Here is a 20,773-nt window from a genome sequence, read left to right as displayed (position 1 = left end):
CCTTAACCTGTAACACGATTCAGTGCTGTCAATCCTGGACTAAATTATTCCTAAATATCTATGACCAACATTCAGACAACCACTAAAACAAAATTAGCCCCACCTAGTGACACAGGCCTGTTGTTCCCATTACTCTGGAGACTAAAGCAGAAAGATTTCAAGTTCAAGACCAAACTGATATACAGAGTAAGGTCATGGCCAGCCTGAAAAACTTAAGATCTTTGCTCAAAGTAAAATCTAAGAAGTGGACTGCAAGGTATGATGGGGTATGGGGGTTGTGGGTGGCTCCAAAGTACAGTACTTATCTAGTTCCTCCCGCCCTACCACTACCTAACGAGGGGCTAGGATATGGCTTAGTATAGGAACACCTGTCTAGAATTCCCCCAGTGAGGGGCTGGGGGCGTGGCTCAGTGGTAGAGCCCCTGCCTAGAATTCCCCCAGTGAGGGGCTGGGAGCGTGGCTCAGTGGTAGAGCCCCTGCCTAGAATCCCCCAGGGTGGGGTTGGGGTGTGGCTCAGTGGTAGAGCCCCTGCCTAGAATCCCCCAGGGAGGGGCTGGGGTGTGGCTCAGTGGTTAACACTTGTATAGCATAGGCAAGGTCCTGGGTCCAAGCTGGTACAGGGGGGAAGGGAGCTGCATAATTCATATGCTGCTGGGAATGGGGGGAGGGGGCGCTGAATGATAAGAAACATGCAATTAAAACCAAACAAGGCAGATGAAGTGGAGAAGATAAGAAAGAAAACAAGGAGCAGTGACCAAGCACAAAACAGGAACAAACATGGGATATAAAGCAAAACGTGTCAGCGATCATTTTAAATGTGCATGATCTAAGCACACCAATTAATCTGAGCGGGCCACTTTGGAAGACTCTGTCAGAGTGCATTAAAAAAACAAGACCTAATTATATGCTGTCTGCAAGAAGTGGTCTTTGAACAAAAAGACACATCTATTAAAGGTAAATGGAGAAAGATATACCCCAGTAACTCCAATCAAAAGAGAGTTGGAGGGGCCAGAGCAGCAGTTCTCAACTGTGGGTTATGATCCCTTGTGTGTCAAACAGGGACCACCTAAGACCATCAGAAAAGATAGATATTTATATTAGAATCATAACAGTAGCAAAACTAAAGTTATAAAGTATGTCTCAGGGTTTTATGCTGTGAACAGACACCATAACCAAGGCAACTCTTATAAGGACAACATTTAATTGGGACTGGCTTACAGGTTGAAAGAAAGGTTCAGTCCATTATCATCAAGGTAGAAGCATGGCAGCATCCAAGCAGACATGGGGCTGAAGGAGCTGAGACTTCTACCTCTTGTTCTGAGGGCAGTTAGAACCTTGTTTCCAGGCAGCTAGGATGAGGGTCTTAAAGCCCACACCCACAGTGACACACCTACTCCAACAAGGCCACACCTTTTAATAGCGCCACTCCCTGAGCCATATATATACAAAGTAGCGATCACAAAGTAGCAACAAAATATTTTTATGGTTAAGGGTCACCACAACAGGAGGAACTGTAATAAAGGATTGCAGCACTAGGAAGACTGTAAACACTACTCTTTGGCTCAGTAGTTAGGAGCTCTTCTTGTTCTTACAAAAGAGTGGAGTCTGATTCCAAGCACCCACAATGAGCATCTCACAACCCTCTGTACCTCTAGAGGGAGGAGAATCAATGCCCTCCCTCTTCTGGCATCCACAGCCACCTGCAACTCACATGAAGACACAAACACCCAACACTACATTTCTGCATGTCAAAAGGACTAGGGAAAAGCACAAGAAAGGAGCCCAGCTCTGCAGTATTACAGGGTCACTGTGACAGAAAGTCATGCCCACATTCCACAGCAAGTCACTAATACTAGACACACACAACACAAACAGATCGAACTGCTGAAAGAGACAGGTGATACTTGTCAAAAGTCAACAGCTCTCTATCTGGAATGGGCAGGAAATCAGTAAGGACACCACTGACCCAAACTGTGCCATCAATCACCTTGCCTGATGATCGCAAAGGAGAGCGTCATCCCCAAGCTCACAGGGAAACACTTGCAAAGGAGCATGCTGGGGCCAGAAACAACACAACAGGACACGAACAAGGCAAGAATGCTGCCACTGGACACCAGCTGCAAAAGAGCTGGGGCGACGTCCCCAAACACACAGAAATTAACAGAATGCTTCTAACCAATGCACAGGCAAAAACAAAACACAACAAAAACTACTCAAGAAAAACTCAGCAATGGTTTGCAACAGTAAGAAGGCAATGCCACTTTACTGAGAGTTGTAGAAAATAGTAAGTACTGGGCTTAGAGAGAACCTTACAGCCCTGCATGTGTGCTTTACAAAGGTCTAAAATCACCTAAGCTTCCAGGAGAGAAACTATGCAAAGGAGAAAATGTGAACCCAAAGCTAGCAAAAGAAAAGAATACAGGCGAGAACAGACATGAGTGAAAACTCACAGGAACCAGGAAGAGCACAGTGAGGGCTGCCGCACTGGAACAGCCCAGGAGGAGAACTCTGTAAGCTCAGCCAAGGGCTGAGGTCAGTAGCCAAGTGTAGAGATCCGACTTCAAACCCCCAGAAAGTAAAGCCAGACACTGTAGGAATCCAGTGTTCCTAGAGCAAGCAGGGTGGGGACATGAGGGAACCCAGGGACCAGCAGCCTGGGGCGCCCAGCAGTGAAAGGAGATGCTTGCTGCCTTGAATGAGTGGAAGGTGAGGACTGACACCTGAGATTGTCCTCTGGCCTTTCTGTGTGCATGTGGCACCTGCACACCTGCAATCACACACACACACACACACACACACACACACACACCATACATATACACACCAAAAAGAGCCACACCGGCGAGAAAACACTCTGAGTACTACCACAGGAAGCAAGCACAGCTGGAATTCACAGGGCATAGCACAAGTTCTTGAATGGTGCCAGCTATCCAAACCCAAAGCAGGAGGAACAACACTTGGGCTCACTTCCTGGTCCCACTGTGAAGCACTAAGTGCACCAGTGCTATGCGCAGGCCCGTGAGACCTCCCTGAGGCCTGAAGCCAAGCCAGTGCCCTGCCCACCCAGGGGGCACTAGGGAAAGGGTTTAGTTTTCTCCACTGAAACACATAGAAAGCAGCCCGGGTCTGAGCTGAGTTGTTAGCACCACCAGGAATACAGGACACCCCAATCTCTTGCTAACGGCCTCACTGTCACAAAGGGACGGAAGTTCTGGTACATCAGTTCCCCTAGCTCAAGAGAGAACTGCATCCAGTATCATCCTCTGCTTCTTTCCTTATAAATCTGACTGGTCTGACCTAGGATGGCTATGACACACAGGCCCTTGGTGGAATCCACCCTGTTTCTGCTTTTGGAGTGACTCCTAACAGGAGTTCAGTGTGATAGATAGGACAACCTGTGTCTTTTAAAGGAGCGCCAAGTTTTCCAAATGGGAAGCAACAGACCTACAAGGCCCCATTAGAATCTAGTGACTAGATGGATATTAACTACCTCCTGATCCCATAAGGGAGGTTGGACCACTTCACTGCAAGCCTTCAGTAGACAAAACTGGTTACTTACAAGCTACTGTAAGGAGAGCCCTATAATGTGCCCATGTCAAAATCCTCAGCAGTAGATAGGAACAGTGGCATGCACCCGTAGACCCAGCTACTCTATAGAGGCTGAGGCAATTACTTGAGTCAAGCTTGGGCAATACAATAAATGCACTGCATCTTTAGGAGAAGAAAAGAAGTATACAGCCCAAGAATAAATGCTAATGTAAGCTATGTACTTTTAGTATTAAGACTATGATGGTCAATGCCAATTATCAACTTAATTACTCTAATAAAAGCCTGAAAGGGCTGGAGAGATAGCTTGATAGTACTGCTCTTACAGAGGACCTGAATTCTATTCCCAGCAACCAAATGAGGCAGCTCAAATGGCCTGTAATCCCAGGGGATCTACACCTCTGACCTCTGCAGGTAACTACAATCAAATGCATATACTCACTCTCCTGGAGAGAGGGGAGGGGGAGGCCTGGGCCTCACTGAGACACAGCTTTGGATGTGCTGGTCAAGAGTTTCCAGGGAGGATTGACTGGGTATCATTTTGTGGGCTGGGATCCATGCATATGTCGACAATCAGCCTTACACTCAGCTGCTACATCCACGGGCAGCTTCCACCACACCTCCTGCCACCCCCATAACGGACTGAACCCAAAAGCACCTCCCTTTCTGCTTCTTAGTGCAGTCATGAGTTAAGCAAATAATACATACATTATATAGATACTGGTTCACTAATTATAACACCCGGACTACAGTAAAGCCAGGCACAACTGCTACGTTCAAATGTATATAAACATCAACACCGTTCTGTGCTACACAGCTGTAAGCTTAACTCAGGAGGCAGAAGTAAGAGGATCACCAGAAGTTCAAGGTCAGCCTTGGCTAAATAGATAGATTCAAGGCCAGCCTGAGCCATATGTCCTTTCTTAAAAACACAGTGCCTTTCTGAGTCTCTAGGTAAGTATATATAGCACTTGGTGTCTCCATCAGGGCGCTCTCTTACCAGGTTGATATCTGTGAGCCCACGGCTGGGGAACAAAGCAGGAGCAAAGGGCTCAAGGGGGCCAGATACAGGGAAGAGAGGGATGCACCAATCTTTACTAGACTTAGATAATAACAGCCTATCTTCTCATAAGCAGAGAGGCAACTAAGAAGAATCACATAAAAGCACACCAGGTGACCAAGATAATGAGGAGAGAGAAAACAGAAGGGAAGGTTTGTTGTGTGACAAAGTACAAAGGGTGGGGGGGGGGGAGGGAAAAAAAAAACACTGTAAGATAGATCATTTAAATGCAAATATGTTAAGATAAGGGCATAGTTCAGCAGTAGAGCCCCTGCCCAGACTCTCCCAGCAAGGGATAGAGTCTGACTTAGCAAGGAGGGACTGGAATATAACTATAATAGTAGAGCCCCTGCCTAGAATCCCCCAGTGAGGGGCTGGGATGTGGCTCAGTGGTAGAGCCCCTGCCTAGAATCCCCCAGTGAGGGGCTGGGGGTGTGGCTCAGTGGTAGAGCTCCAGCCTAGAATCCCCTAGGAAGGGGCTGGGGACGTGGCTCAGTGGTGGAACATCTGCCTAGAATTCCCCAGGGAGGGGCTGGGATGTGGCTCTGACCTTTCACGCATAAGACCTTGGATTCTCTCTGATTCATTCACAGAGAAATAGAGTTCTCTTTACATAAAGGACAACTAAATTAAATATTTCAATTGTACAGAAAACATTGTCTGGCTGAATAAAGCCACTGAACCTATATTCCCCTTGTAAGAGAACTGTCTATAACCAAATGATGAGGTTTCCAATGATAGTGGGAAGAGCAAAGGGTTCTGATTTAAAAATGGAAGCTGATCGCCGCTAGAAAATTAATCACTGGAAGAACCACAGGTGAATATGAGTTCACAGGAAGAAAAGGAAGCCTCTGGGGAAGGCTCCACCTTTCAATCAGCATGTAGCTCCTAAAACAGCATCTGCAGACAAAGGATGTCAACTGACAAAGCTAATGGGAGAGTCAAGTGGCCCACAGACAACCAGACCAAAGAAAGTGTCTCTGGGATACAGAGGGGTTGAACGGAGCAACTTGCCACTGACCCAGCATCCGCAAGCAATGGTACCCAGCAGCTGTTGGTCAACCACATGTACAGAGATCCTTCACAAACACAAACTACCATGAGGTCTAACGGGAGTCCAGGAAGCAGATGGCCATAGAGTTTATTTTAGACAGAGTCTCACACTGGGCCTAGGCAGGCCTTAGACTCATAGTAATCCTCCTGCTTCCATCTCCTGAGTGCTGGGACAGTAAGTGTGTGCCACCATTCCTAGTCATGTATCTTGATAAATTTTAACTGATATGGTTCAAAGCATAATTTGAGAGCAAGAAAATTATAGAATCCAACAATTCAAGAGCTTAAACCCAACAAGTAGTTTTAAATTAAGAAACCAATTTATGACCCATTGGTCAAATTGAAGGGGAAAAAAAAAATCACAATGGAAATGGATAAATTTCCAAACTGCTTCAGGATTTGAATTGCGAGTGTCCAAAAAGGTCCACCTATAGAAGGAAGGCTTGGTGGCCAGTCTGCAGTGCTACCTGGAGCTGCTGCCCTTTAGGAGGTAGGGCCAAGGGAAAAGAAGTGGGGTCCCTGGGGGCATGACCTTGAACGACATTAAGGCTCTTCCTTGTCAGCTCTCAGCTTCAGGGCCTGGAGGTGAATGGCTTGGACTCACCACCTGCTTGCCCAAGATGTCTGGACTGGCCACAATCTAAAGCCGTAATCTGTTACAGCATAGAACTGCCAAACAAGCATTTTTTCTTCATAAGGGCAATCTTGGCAATCTGTTATCATGATGGAAGGCTGCTTAATACAATGAGAAAAATATAATATATCAAACACACCACATGCAACTAAATTACAGCCTTAAGAGCAGAAATCCAAAGAGAAGAAAGAAGACTCAACCAGCTATATACACAACTCAGATTCAAACACGAATTAACGCCATAGAAGAGAGAGAGCGATAGGAAAAGCGAACACGCAATAAGAATAAATATTATAGAGCATTAATAAAGCCAAAAGCTGACTCATTCAAATGACTAATAAAATTAATAAGCCCTTAGGCTTGAGAGATGGCGCAGCGTTAAGAGCACACACTACCATGCATAGGACCTTGAGTGTGGTTCCTAGCAGCAGTGCTGGGTACCTCACCCCTGTCTATAAGCACAGTTCCAGGAATAGCCGACACCTGCCCTGGCCTCTATAGGAACCTGCACTCACATGTACACACCCACAGAGACAGATACTCACATAATTAAAAATATAAGATCTTTATGGAAAGATTAATAAACCCTGATGAAGTTAATAAAGAAACATAGATTACTAAATAAAAGTGAGCTGGAAGCAGTACACAGTAGAAGACTAGTACACAGTGAAGAGAGGCTGCAACGGCAGCTCAGCAGGTAAGAGCACGGGCTGACCCTGCAGAGTTCCTGGGCTTAATTCCCAGCGTCACACAGAGGCTCACAACTGTCTGTGTCTCTGGTTCCAGGTTCTTCTCATTGCCCTTGATGCACAGATACACATTCAGGGAAAACATTCATACATATTGAGGTTTTTTTAAAAAAATTTTTTTAATGAAAATGTAGAGATGGCTCATACTTGCTATAAGCCAGAGGACTTGAGTTAGGATCCTAAGGACTCATGCAAAAAGCTGGGTTTGGTGAGAGCTTCGTCTGAAAAAGCCAAGTTGGAAGCTGAGGAGATACCGGAGTGGCATAAGAGCACTGGCTGCTCCTGCAGAAGACCTGAGTTCAGTTCCCAGCACCCGTGCTGGACAGCTCACAAATGCCTGTAACTTCAATTCTAGGAGATCTGACACCCTCTCTTCAACTCTGCAGGTACCTGAACACATGTGCTATATCTATGAACACATGCATACATATATAAATAAAAATAAATCTTTCTTTTAAAGGTGGATACCCTCTAGCCTCTACGTACATAAACACACAAGCACACATGCATCCTAGGACACAGGCACGAGCATGCTCATACACAAGGAATAATTTAAGTGCTGAGGCTAGAGAAGGGGATCCAGGAGTAAAGAGCCTGTCACTCTAGCATGAAGATCTGAGTTCAAATCCCCAGCATCCACTTAAATTCACATGGCCACGTGACTCTGTGGCTTCAGGGATGGGATGGGAAGAGACAAGCAGATGGCTAAAACGTAGAAGCCAACTGGTAACTTAGACATCGGTGCATGCTGTCAGACCGTTAAGGAAGAAGCAAGCACCCATCTTACAGACCATGCCAGAAGATTCACAGCACAAAACCTGAAGGGAACCTGAGGGCCAGCTGGACTCTCCAGGCGTCATCCATCCAGAACCTCGGCTAGGTGGCTAAGCAAGCACAAGACAAGGAGCAATGCGCAGCTCGCTCGCTCGCTCGCTCGCTCGGGAGCACTGCTCTGTCCTGGGACATCTGTGCGGCTCCATGTCTGGAAAGTCAGAAAGCTAATCCACATTAACAGAATAAATAAGAGAAGTCATATAATCTCAATATTTGCAGAAAAAAAACCCATTTGCTTAAAATTGATACCTATTCTCTATGGAAACAAGACAAGAAAAAAGAGCCTCTTAGGGTTGGCAAGATGGCCCAGCAGGTCAAAGCACTCGCTCTGCAAAGCTGAGATCCTGAGGTCCACCCTCCATTCCAGGGTAGAAGGGGAGATCCAAGTCTCAGAAGCTATGTCTGACCTGCACATGACTGCTGTATGGCATCCACCACGCCTTTACACTTGCACACATGCATGCACATAATGAATAAAATAAATGGTCAAAGAGAATTTTAAAAGTGCTTCCTCACACGTGAGGACTAGCGAGCCTGCTGAACGGCTAGATTTCCTCCCGCAGACTGTGAATTCTAACAGCTATGTACAGCCAGCTTAGCTGAGATTGGCAAGGGAGGGACACTCTGCCACTAGCCCCTCTCTTCAAAGCAGCCGTAGCTGAGCGTCTCAGAAGTATTAAAGGCTGGGAAAGAAGGTGATGGGGATTTCCAGCGCACACCACAACTGTGAACAGATAATCCGACTTAATCTACAAAGGATTACTAAAGTAAGTATGTTTAGCCATGCAGCCGGGCCAGAGCAAGATCATCAAGGATAAACAGAGCCTGGTTCCACATCAAGGAAGGAGCCAATGTTCACGCGCTGCCTGGGTAGCAGGGCAAGTTCAAGGCCAGCCAGGGTAAGTTAATGAGACTTTGTCTCAAAATCAAGCACAAGAGGACTGGGGCTGCAGTTCAGTGCAGTTTGCTGAGCGTGACCCTAGACCAACCCCTAGGCATTAGTCACTTAAAATTCTTACACTGCAGCACACGTGCTTACAAGTAACCATAACAGCCAGATTGACAGGATCCGGTATCAACATGACTCGGGGCAAATCTGAAGGATATTTCCTAGATTAATTAACTAAGGGAGAAGACCCTCCCCAAGGGACATGGTACCTTCTGGCAGTGGCTCAATGTGGCAGTCTGAATGAAGAATGTCCCCCACAGACTTCTGTAGCACTATGGGGAGATTGCAGGTGTAGCCTTACTGGAGGAAGTGCGACAACAGAGGCAAGCTTCGGCAATTCATATCTCATGTGACTTCCTGTGCTTGTGTTCTGCCTCCTGGGTACAGATGAAAACTTAATCAACCAACTTCTTGCTCCGGCCAATTTCCTGCCTTCCCTGCCCAGATGGACTACTTCCCTCTGGAAGCATAGGCCAACACAAACCTCTCCTTTCCAGCAACTGCTATCCCCAAACTTAAGGGGTCTCAGAGAAAGGCTGTTGCTTTTTGTCTGCTCCCCTCTACCTCTTGCTGGTGCTGGTTAATGTATCTACTCTGCTGCCGCCTCTGCTGCCTCTGCCACCCTTTACCAAATCTAACTCCACCTCCACCTTCCCAGGTCTCCATCGCAGACTGAAGAGGCAGCACTGGGTCTCTAGCACATGGCACTGTCTTCAGAGGCTGTGGACTTGGGACACTGTGGCTCTCTGGCAGAGGAGGGTTGCTGGGGTGGAGAAGCAGGAAGAAGGCAGACTATGAAGCTGATGCTCACTCCTTATTCTGCCCTAAGCTCTCTCCCTCCTGTCCACCACTGTGATGTGACCGGCTGCGAGCTACAGCCACCATGCACTCCTCAGCATGACCATGACGAGGTATGTCCACTGAAACACCGACCAAAGTAAATCCTTCCTCCTTTAAGTTGCTCCAGCCAGGAATCTTGTCAGAGAGATGTGAAAGTGACTCACAGGGCAGATAAAGCCACAACTTTAACTGAAGGCACAGGCGGCAGCAGAGGCTTCTAAGTCAGGGCACACACGTACAAACAGCAATCACAGAGGAATCCCAGAGCAGAACCACGCCCAGTAAAACTAACAACTCCAATTAAGTGAAAGAACGAGAAATGGCAGCTTGGGGAAGGGATATAGCTACAGTCACTTATTTAATAGAAGGCTAGTGGCCAGAGTGTATCAAGAACCTTATGAATCATCAAATCAAATGGGCAAAGGAGTTTGTTGTCTGCCATTTTCTGGGGGAGGGAGGCCATAAAGGAATGTCTGTTGCCCCAGAGAAGGGCACAAGTTAAAGAAAACAGTATATCCCAGTCATGTGGCGATGCCTTCACTCACACTGTAGCCCAGTCATGAGGTGATCCCCTGTGTTCCTTCTCTGGTTTCTGAGACAGATCCAGAAGCTGCTGAAAGGAGAGAGGTTTCTTCCCGCTCACAGTTCAAGGATGCAGTCCCCACCATGGGGGTGACTCACAGCACCAAGGTCAGGAAGACCCACCATCAGGAGGAGGGAAAGACACGTGGCATTCTCAGAGGTCAGAAGGAAACCTGTGTCCAGCAATGTCACCATGAACAAAAAGAGCCAACCGCAGCAGTTATGTGAACAGGCATCCATTAAAATGAAATTCAAAACCAGGCAAAGATAAGAGTGGTGTGGCTCTGGGGGTGGCAAAGAGCCACAAGATAGCAGAGACTAGTTACCTCTCGCCCTGCGGGTCCACAGACACGCTGATGTCTTCTACACACAGTACATTCAGAGAGAGCGATAGGGCCCAGGGTGGCCTTGAACACATAGCAATCGTCCTACCTCAGCATCCTGGGGTCTGGGGTCACAGCATGCACCACCACGCCCCACTTAACATGGAACTTTGTATTTCTAAAGCATCTGTGCAGACGCTGAACTGACGGCATCCCTCTGAGGCCAAGTTTCCTGCTCAGCCACTCTCCCGCATGAAGTCTGCAAAGACTAGGTACCTCACGCAGTGCCTCCCAGTGGGCATTCGGGGGCGGGGGGGGGGGGGGTGGTGCTGCAAAGAGACAGGGGAAGGCAATGTGGGATGCAGCCAGACAGGAAGGAGGCAAGGGTGTCAAGCAGGGGCCACAGTGCTAAGATCATCACTAATGACAGAAGGGACAAGGAAAGATGGAAAGGAGGGAGGGGTCTGAGAACAGCCAGCCTACACTCACATCAGCTGTGGTGCTGGGTCCAGGCTAGACTTGACCTCACCATTTGCCAGATTTCTAACAAGAATTGATGCTCTAGTGTCAGACAGTCCAGAAGGCCTACAAGATGCAACTGAGGAAGGCCACCAGGCCTCACTATGTCCTCCTGTGTCTGCAGAGCACTGACTGTGAGAAAGGAGCCCAGAGACACCAGGTGGAGCACAGAGAGAGGTGGCTGTCTACACTCTGCACTTAGCAGAAAAACTTAGGAGGAAAACGAGAATGTGCACCCCAGTGGATGTTTGAACAAGGGGTGTTGAGAAACATCTCTGGGGACAAAAGTGTTCACAGTCATCAAAGCTCATTAAATGTGGTTAATTGGGTGAGGCCAGTCCCACTGATGACGAGGGAACGAGAAGATAATTTTAGCGAAATGCAATTCTATTAATTTCCATATAGTCTCTTGAACAAAGCGCTAACAAAGTGTTACCAAACGCATTTCTTGCTTCGATTCTTTCATGAGTAGATAAGGCTAATTTAGAATTAGCACACCGCTCACTTAGGCCAATTAGAGCCGATTAAACAAGGTCCCTGCTCTGTTCCCATGTGCTGTACTTCCTGGGTGGGCTAGGGCTAGGGAGCCAGACGCTCAACCCTTCCAACAGTGCAGGAAGCTGCCGACACATACCCCTGGGCGTATATCAGAAGCTTGTCAAACACTGCATTGGACACAGAAAAAAATTACTTCTGTTGGCAACCATCAGTCACCATGGTCTGCAGTCGTGGAGACAACAGGGCATGTGGGCCACATCAAGTACTCTCCATTCTGAGGGGACAGTCAGCAGCCCACTGAATACCTGGCAGCCTGCCCACAAAGCTGCTTGCAAGTCCTCCTTCCAGTTCTAAGGCTTCCCCTCTCTGAACTGTGGTAAGCCTCCTAATGTGCTCCTCTCGCCTGCCACAGAGCAAGTGCATTATGTGCTGAGCCACCGTGTGGGTCACCAGCTTCTGTGGAGCCCCACTAGAAACAGCCACAGGTGCCACACCCATATCAGCCAGCTTGTGGCTACACCTGTAAATGTATCTGGCCCTGCGGGTGGCAGAAGCTAACGATGCTTCTCAATACAGAGGGACAATGGGAGGGTTCCTCCATGCCCCATCTGCCCCTACCTTCTCCAGAAGACAGCACCACACACCCCTGCCATGCTTCCCTCACCAATCCACTGCCTCAACTACTTCCCGCCCAGCCCTCAGCTGGAGGGAACAGAGGAGGCCCTCAGCACTCCTACTATGAGCCCCGGCCCGGCCCGTGTTCCTGCAATCTCAACCTCCTGAGAAAAAGCTCTATAACACCTATTGTAGGAAGGAGTGGGAATCAATTGAGACTTCCTGAAGCAATCTTCCTCCGGCTTCACACTGCTCTATTACAAACTCCATTTCATTTACTCTACTTGTATAATGCATTCCCAGCACCCACCCAGAGCTGGCCCTGTGCTCCCAAGCAGCGACTCTTCAAGCTGGTGTGGGTGGCTCTGTGGACAATGCACTAGAGCCAATCTCCCTGGGGTACAGAAGTCTCACTGACTGTCCTACAGCTGGCCCCTCCCTTGGTGTCCTCAGAGAGAAGGTGAGAGACAAGGCCCACAACAGCGACAGGGCTATGACAGGTGTCAGGCCCAGGACAGTGTTACTGCTACTCAAGCCCGCCCTTCCATATGATTCAGGAGGAAAGGTAGAGGACTGGCGGTACATTCAATGCAACTGATGCCCTGGATGCCCAGCCTGGCTCCACTAGCTTCAGTTCCTGGTCTCCTTCAACCTCCTGTTTCCCCTACCAGTGAGGAAGTGACTGAAACGGACAACTCTGTAATATCTCGGTTTTATAATGCTGAGCAGCTGGTCTACAGGGGACATCACAGGCATCTGGGCACCTCAGAGTGCTGGCTGAAATCACAGCATTGTCTTCACTCTGTGACTGCTTGTCAGCCTACCCGGGCTCAAGCCCCACCCCTCCTGGGAGTCTCCTCTCACTGAACTGGTCAGGCAGGCTCTACCCCTTCCTGGAAGGCTCCTCCCAAGCCTAGCTATTCTTTCTGAATAAGCTTTCGTCCATCTGGAGCACAGATTCTCGACCTGTGTGTCGTGACCACTTTGGGGGGAAATGGCCCTTTCACAAGGGTTTGCATATCACATATCCTCCATATCAGATATTTATAATTCATAACAGTAGCAAATGATGGTTATGAAGTAGCAATAAAAATAATAGTTATGAAGTATCAATGAAAATAATTTTACAGTTGGGGGTCACCACAGCATGAGGAGTTGTAATAGGGGTCACAGCACTAGGAAGGTTGAGAAGCACTGGCCTAGAGGGACTGGGCCAAGTCAGACAGTGCTGTTCCCAGGACCCCAGGCAAGCGCTGGGGACCTTCTTGTGAACTCTTACACTGAAGCTGAGAAGCAGCACCACAAACCCCAGTCCAGGTGCCTCTTTTCACTGGCAAACCCAGCATGCAAAGCTGCAGAAGTGAGTCCTCGGTGGGTCCCATGCAGTCTTCACTTGCACTGGGACTAGTTATGGACCACTCTTTTCAAGGAAACAAAGATTCTGAAGGGTGACTGCTCAGCCACAGGTAGGGGTGACTCATCCTATCTTGTCCATTTCTAGATTTCTTCTTCTCAAACCTGGGCACCTGAGATGAGGGTGAAAGAATAGAGAGGCTTCTGGCAGCAGGGTGACCTTGGATTACAGCCAGCACTGACACTGTGTCACAATTCCAGTGCCTACAGGAGTGGCATGCACCCCAGCATGGAGCCCAGCAAAGGTCTCAGTGGAAGAAGGCAGCCACACATTAACCCCCCATTACAGAGACTCCATCATCTCCCTTGGGTACCCAGACAGGGAATTAAAGCCCCAGGCAGAACCTGCTGGCAGCACCACTGCCAGGTGACACAAGGGAGTCCCTGTGATACCTTGGGTACTGATCCCAGAACACCAGTGAGACCAGAAATCCTGGAGCATGATGCCTGGTGAAGCCGTGTCCCCCCTGAACACCTGCTGGCAGAAGAGGTATAGGCCAAGGAAAGAGTAACACAGGCAGACACCATTGTGATGAGGGCCACAGCAACCGCCTTATCAAACACTATCCAAGTTGGCAAAACTTTAACCATCACAAAGGCCAAAATAAAGAGTCAACAGGAGAAACAAACCTAGCCAGTGAGCACAGGAGTGAGAATAGATCAGTAACAGCCACTGCTCAAGCACAGCAGATGATAACATGCCAGAGTTCTCAGAAGAGCACCCACCAGCCAGCACTGGCACAGTGCTGGCACAGGCCTTTAATCCCAGCACTTGGGAGGTAGGTGATCTCTGAGTTCAAGGCCAGCCTGGACTACAGAGAGTTCCAGAGCAGCCAGGGCTATACAGAGAAACCCTGTGTTGGGGGAGAGGGGAATGCCCCCCACTCCAGGCACAAAGAGTACCCACCAGCTGCTGCCGTCTGGAAACCGAGGCACATAGCACTGGTCCAGGTCCTAGAGGCACTCGGACCTTGAACCCAGAAACTCCATCTGACAGGCAAAATTACCGGAGCTTGCTCACACCAGCAGGAAAGGTGTAAAGTCAGAGACCACCAAATCACAAAAAGGTCAAAGCATGCATCTCTACAGAGAAGCAGTGTGTCAATGACTGGGCACTCATTATCATACCGTGTTCTGCGGCAAAAGCAGATTTGGCTCCAGCACCTGAATAGTTGGAAGAGTAAGTATGGAGACAGAAGAGAAGAGGCTGTGTGTTCAGTACCATCTCGGGGAAAGAAGTGTTGGGCTTTCCAAATGCCTTCCATACTTCTTTTTGGTTTCTTTCTTTGCTTGCTTGTTTTCAAACAGGGCCTCAAGTAGTCCAGGCTAACCTCCAGTTTACTTTGCAGCCAAAGAAGTCCTTAAACTTCTGATCTTCCTGCTTCTATCTCCCAAGTGCTGGGATTATAGGTGTGAGCTACCACATCTGGCTTCTGTGGCATTGGGATCAAATATAAAGGTTGAGGCCACAGCTTGGAAGAATCAAATATCTTGGTGTGAGGCCCAAGGGCACCAGCTACTATGGGGGTGAGAAGGAACTACCAGTAAGAACCTTAGCCCCTGAGTCAGCATCTGTGCTTGTCTAGCCACAGGCCATGTGCACCGCAGGACAGCTATGAATGCAGCCCAATACAAATCACAAGCTTACTTCAAAAATTATGAGATTTGTGCATTGGGGTAGGAGGATATTGTAACTCAACTGCACCACTGCAAGCCTGAACTTTGTAGATAACGGCATCATAACACAATGTCAAAGACTGAATACATGCTGGGCGAAGCATCCCATCTGACCAGGACTGAGACCTGTGATATCCACAGATGCCCAGCCTGCTCCTGGAGGCTTCTCATAGCCCATATAGAGGTAAATCCTTGGGCCTACAACCCACTGCTGGCCTCCTGGCTGTCACAGAAAACTAGAAGATGAGGCTTGGAAAGCTGCCTTAGAGAGACCCATGGTACACTGTGCCCCTCCCAAAGATAAGGCTCTGGTCCAATGCTCTCTCCAGAGCTGCTGTGTCCCGGATGTAGTCCAGAATCCACATGCTGCAAGGGCACATGGAAACAGTCAGAGTGACATAATCCAGAATCCACATGCTGCAAGGGTACATGGAAACAGTCAGAGTAACATAATCCAGAATCCACATGCTGCAAGGACACATGGAAACAGTCAGAGTGACGTAGTCCAGAATCCACATGCTGCAAGGACACATGGAAACAGTCAGAGTGACGTAGTCCAGAATCCACATGCTGCAAGGACACATGGAAACAGTCAGAGTAACATAGTCCAGAATCCACATGCTGCAAGGGCACATGGAAACAGTCAGAGTGACATAGTCCAGAATCCACATGCTGCAAGGGCACATGGAAACAGTCAGAGTGACGTAGTCCAGAATCCACATGCTGCAAGGGCACATGGAAACAGTCAGAGTGATGCCATTCACTTAGAAGCCCAAAGCCAGGATGTCTTTGGGTGGGCATCAACACTGTAGGGCGTGGCCAGCTAAATGCAGCCCACCTCTGGTACCCTTCTCTTGATACCATGTGTCCCTCTTCCCCAAGCCACCACTGCAACAGAGGAGGCTCCACCTTCAGCAGACAGCACAACCCCAAGCCTCTGCTAGAAAAGAGCCAGGCTGTCTTCTCCTCCCTAGTAACAGGCTGTATTTTCAGAACTGTTTTAGATTTACAAAGAATAGGAAGATAGCAGACTTGTCACAGGCCACACCCAGCCTCCATGTGCCTCAGGGCACACTTGGTTCCTAGCTTATGTGGAGACAACCAGCTGCCTCAGTCCTCCCTCCTCCTGCTCCCTGCTCTCCAGTATTCCTTACTCCACATCTATCCACACTGTCACACTACACTGCCTGCTAGCAACATGTTGCAGCAATCTTGATGGTTTTCCTATATTCCGGGAGACCTGGACCCTTCTGAGGATAGCTCTGGTGACCTAGGAGATAACCCTCCACTGGAATTTACTTGATGCTTTCTCCACAGAAGGACTAGTGTTAGAAGTCAATTTTTAAAAGGCTAAATGGGCAAATTCACTGTTTTGTCATGTACAGTCAGGTGACGCCTCTTCAGTGTGACTGAAGACTAGAGCTGGCCCTGGCCTCCCATTGCAGATGACATGGGGTGGAAGATACCACAACTACCAAGAGGGACCTATGGACCATGCTCAAAGGAGGACAGCCAACTTGTACAAAGCACCTGACACTCCAGTAGAGTGCGTCTGCTGCCCAACTCACACTGGCCAACACAGACACACGGGTCTGTGATCCATGCGCTGTGCCAGCCAGCACTGCCTCTCAGCCCTCCACAGCTTACAATATTGTTCTGGAAATGGTAGGGTGCAGTGATATACCCTGATTGGTTGGCTTATGAAAGTTGTGGTGTGAGTACGCTGTGCACTGACACTCCAACAAGCTCCTGGTGACACTTAACATTTCCCGCCTGGTCTCAGTGGCAGCAGTTTGTCCTATAGGCCACCTTCTGGGTGCAGGATACACTGACGACAGTGGGGTCCTTCCCATCCTAGGCTGCTCTCAGATGTCAGAGCAAGGAAGGGTGCATGCTAACTGAGTAGGGATACCTACTCAAAATGCAGCTGCCTCTAAAGCAAGCCAGACGTATGTTCCTGGGAATCTCCGGCTCTACACCTGCAGCCCAGTGACCACCTTGCTCCACGCAGCTCCAAAAGAAGGAACCTGGTCTTGTGCCTCCTGCCATCCACCTATTCAACTGCTCACGGCTATGTAAGCATGTGCCACTCAGATCACATACCCTGTACTCCCAAGGGCACAATGCTATCCCCAGACCACAGTGCAGCAGCTGCTACCAGGCAAAGACCCTAGTCACACTCTGGGGTATGCAGGCCAGCACTTCCATATCCTGGATGTCTAAGAAGCTGTGTCTGTAATTGTGCTTTTGTCTGAGAAAGCCAGAGCATTTAATCCACATCCCTATTAGGACTGTGGTTCCTATCTATCTGTTATCCAGTACTTAATAACAGATTTCATCATTTTAAAAAGCACAGTAATGAAACAGCATGTTCTGCCAGTGGGAGACAGCTGGCCTTTGGCGATGTTTGCCTGACAACCCAGCTGCTTGGGAGGCTGAGGTACCAAGGTTAGAAGTTCAAAGTTAGTCTGGACTATAGCTTAGAAAAAGGGCTGTGCTCAGCAGCAGTGTCTGCCTAGAATCCAAACTGACAAGCATAGGGCAGGGGAGAGGGCTCAGTGGTAGAGCACTTGCCCCAAATCCCCCATGAGAGCCTAGGGAAATGGCTCAGCAGTAACACATGCTGGCCTTGGAGGTGAGGCTCAGTGACTGATTGCCTGATATTGGAAAGTCCTGTGTTCAGTCTCCAGCACCACAAATAAAAGGGGGGGGGGGGAAACATCGCATTGGACGAGTGCCAGCAGGAGCCAAGCACCTGATCTTATGGTATAGCTTCATGGTATAAAAGAGGTGTCTATACACTGCACCCATCTCTGTCCCTCTGACACGTCTGTGGGCTGGTCTCTTAGAGTTAAGAGCATTTTCCTGTCAGGCCTTCACCTGAAGAACAAGTCTATGTCTCCCAGGTTCAGTGAGGGGGCTTCTAACTCTCATGGGTGTGGCAGCATATAGCCTGTCTGGTTGTGTTCACCCAACTAACCTTCTTAGCTACTTTTTAAATCATCACTTTCCAGACTCCCAATTCCCCTAGCACCCCGTTGGAAAGGCTAGTCACCTCTGCATCAAATGGACAGAGCTGAGCTCTCCTCCGCTGGAGAATGGAATGAGCCTGCTCACCACTGCCACATCTGGCTGTGCAGGCAGAGAACAGAGCAACAGGCTACTGCCCTTCCCTCACCTCAGGGACAGGGTTTCTTCCAGGTGTACAGGTACCGTGCATCACCAAGATCAGCCACTAAGGTGAAACTGAACGGTGTTATCTGTCACTGTAGATACAGCAAGTAGACAGAACCTCACAGGGATAGCTAGGTCTTTCATCATGATAAGGGAGCTACTGACTCTCCCTATAAAGGGTCAGAAAATTCAACCTGAGATTCTGACTATGATCCCCATCCCTCCCTGACCCTGCAAGTGATCCTGGGAAATGCTAGTGCCCCCCACTTTGTACCAACTAGCCAATTGTGTCAGACTGTAAAGTGAAGCTCCTACTAGGGGATTAGTCACTCTCATCACCTGTGTTAAATAAACTATGTGACCTTCCTGTCCTGTGTGCTAAAGCTCAGCTTTGGTTACGGCTCACTCTTTTTGCAAAATAAAACTGCCTTGCCTCGCTATTTTTGTTTGTGTTTCTTTGTGCAACACTGAGGTCATTCTTTTCTGACATGGAAACATGACAGGTTGGTCCTACCGGGAGCATCATTAAATCTGCATCCATAATGGGGCTGAGACTCTGTGGTGATGCAGATGTTTAGGGTCCCCCATGCCCCTATAACCCTCCGCCTGTGCACTGTGAGAAAGCTCAACAAACTCACTGATCTCACCAAGTTGGGTTTTGGTGAGACAGTCCTTTGGTCTGTCACTCATATGCTTTGGCAAGATGTTCCTAAGTGTCTCTCCAGGAAAAGTCACACAACACTAAGTCACCCTAGTGTGTCTTCCCTGACAGTCTGCCAAGAAAACAAGCCCCAGGGTACACCTAGCTTTGTCTAAGGGAGAGGCAAATGGCTTGTGCCTATTGGCAGAGGTCAGGGACAACATCACCCTGGAACAACAGCAGGGGGCCACCTGTTACAAAGAATGAATACTATCAGCTCCAACCCACCTTCTCATTTAGTGAGCATGCCAGCATCATGGCCTCCAGCCCTGCAGTGAAGTACATCCCACACAGTACCTGTGTTCGTTTAGTCACTCAACATGCACCTCAGGACACCATGCACCTCAGGACACCATGCAAACCACAGCTACCTCTCCTCAAGGATACCTCTGACTCTTACTGCTAATGGACACTCTAGCCAGGAAGAGGGCCCCTGGGAAGCAACAGCCCTGAACTCAGAAAGTTTGTACCCTCTCTGCATCCTCCTAATTTATAAAATTGCTTATGTGAAGATATTACCATGCATAATGTATTCAGCTACACAGTGCGAGCAGCAGCCTTAATGGAGAAAATTCAAGTCAGCCACGCAGACACGTCAGGGGTAGAAGCCTGTTGCTGACTTCCAAGCATGTTTGGGCCCCCTCCTGGTTGTCCGCAGAGGCATGGGACAAACACAATGCAATGCACTGGGCTGGGCTGGCTGCCTGCTACTTTCTCCAGTGATGTGCTGAGAAGCTGACACCTTTCCAGGCCTCAGTGGCAGGCCCACATTTGCATGTAAATAGCTGACAGATACAAGGAAATGAAAGCATGGAAGAGCTCTTTAATTAACTTTAACCCTCTGAAAATCCAAGCAGCCACCTCAAGAGCCTTCTGCAAGCTGCAACTGGGGAAGGACCGATATAGGCTGGGCACCAACTCCTACCTGCTACCACGGCAACAAGAGTTCCTAGCAGCCGGACTACAGGGCTCCCAGGTCAGTGTCGGACCTGGCTCACTCCATCAGTGACACTGCCATAGACAGGACTAAGTGACCGGGACCACTGAGCTCTTAGAGGATTGCTGCCCACTCTTCCTGCAGGCTGCTGTGTGCTGGTGGTGACTGCGGTTGGCAGCCAGGGCCTAGCACAGCAATCTGGGCTCAGGGAGCCTGCCTGTGGCCACCCACACAGCAGGGACAGCATCCAGCAACAGTGATTCCTGGTTCCTGAGAGACCATTTCCCCCTGGAACAATCCCAGGCCTGCCTCTGGGATGAGGGAGAGATGAAACTGTCTTTACCTCATATTCCCTGCATAGAGAGCTCCAAGTGCCTGTGGACCAGCATTCAGGTGACTGGCAATAGTGAGCTCAGCATCTGCAGAACCAGCTTGGGGCTGGAGGCCAGACAAGAACCCCAAGCATGCACTGAGTCTCAGGCACCTTGGGCTGTCTTCCTGTCCAGTCAGCAACTGCATGGTATGTGTCATTCTGCATGAGAAAGAAGCCTGAAGTGCAGGCTTATGACTTATGAGCGCATGACTTGGCCACCTGAGGCCAGACCACAGCCCCTGGGCCATGGCACAGCCAGAGGAAGCCAAGGGAAGAGTAGGAAATGCAGGAGCCACA

General features: G+C 48.9%; 1 protein-coding gene across 2 annotated transcripts in view; it reads right to left on the bottom strand.

The window, feature by feature from the left end:
- The window catches only part of Mad1l1 (mitotic arrest deficient 1 like 1), a 310,585-nt gene that overhangs the window by 142,847 nt on the left and 146,965 nt on the right, over positions 1-20,773 (bottom strand). The window contains exon 1 of one of the 2 annotated variants that reach the window (XM_052167793.1): positions 9,035-9,089. The exons of the other annotated variant lie outside the window; for it this stretch is intronic. The gene's annotated coding sequence lies outside the window, so the exon portion shown is untranslated. Of the gene's footprint in view, positions 1-9,034; positions 9,090-20,773 lie in introns of those variants that run through there. 2 annotated transcript variants of the gene reach the window in all.

Source organism: Apodemus sylvaticus, chromosome 22 (genome assembly GCF_947179515.1).
Source record: "Apodemus sylvaticus chromosome 22, mApoSyl1.1, whole genome shotgun sequence".
NCBI lineage: Eukaryota > Metazoa > Chordata > Mammalia > Rodentia > Muridae > Apodemus > Apodemus sylvaticus.
Note: the sequence above shows the minus strand (reverse complement) of the source record. Positions and strands in the feature narration are given on the sequence as shown.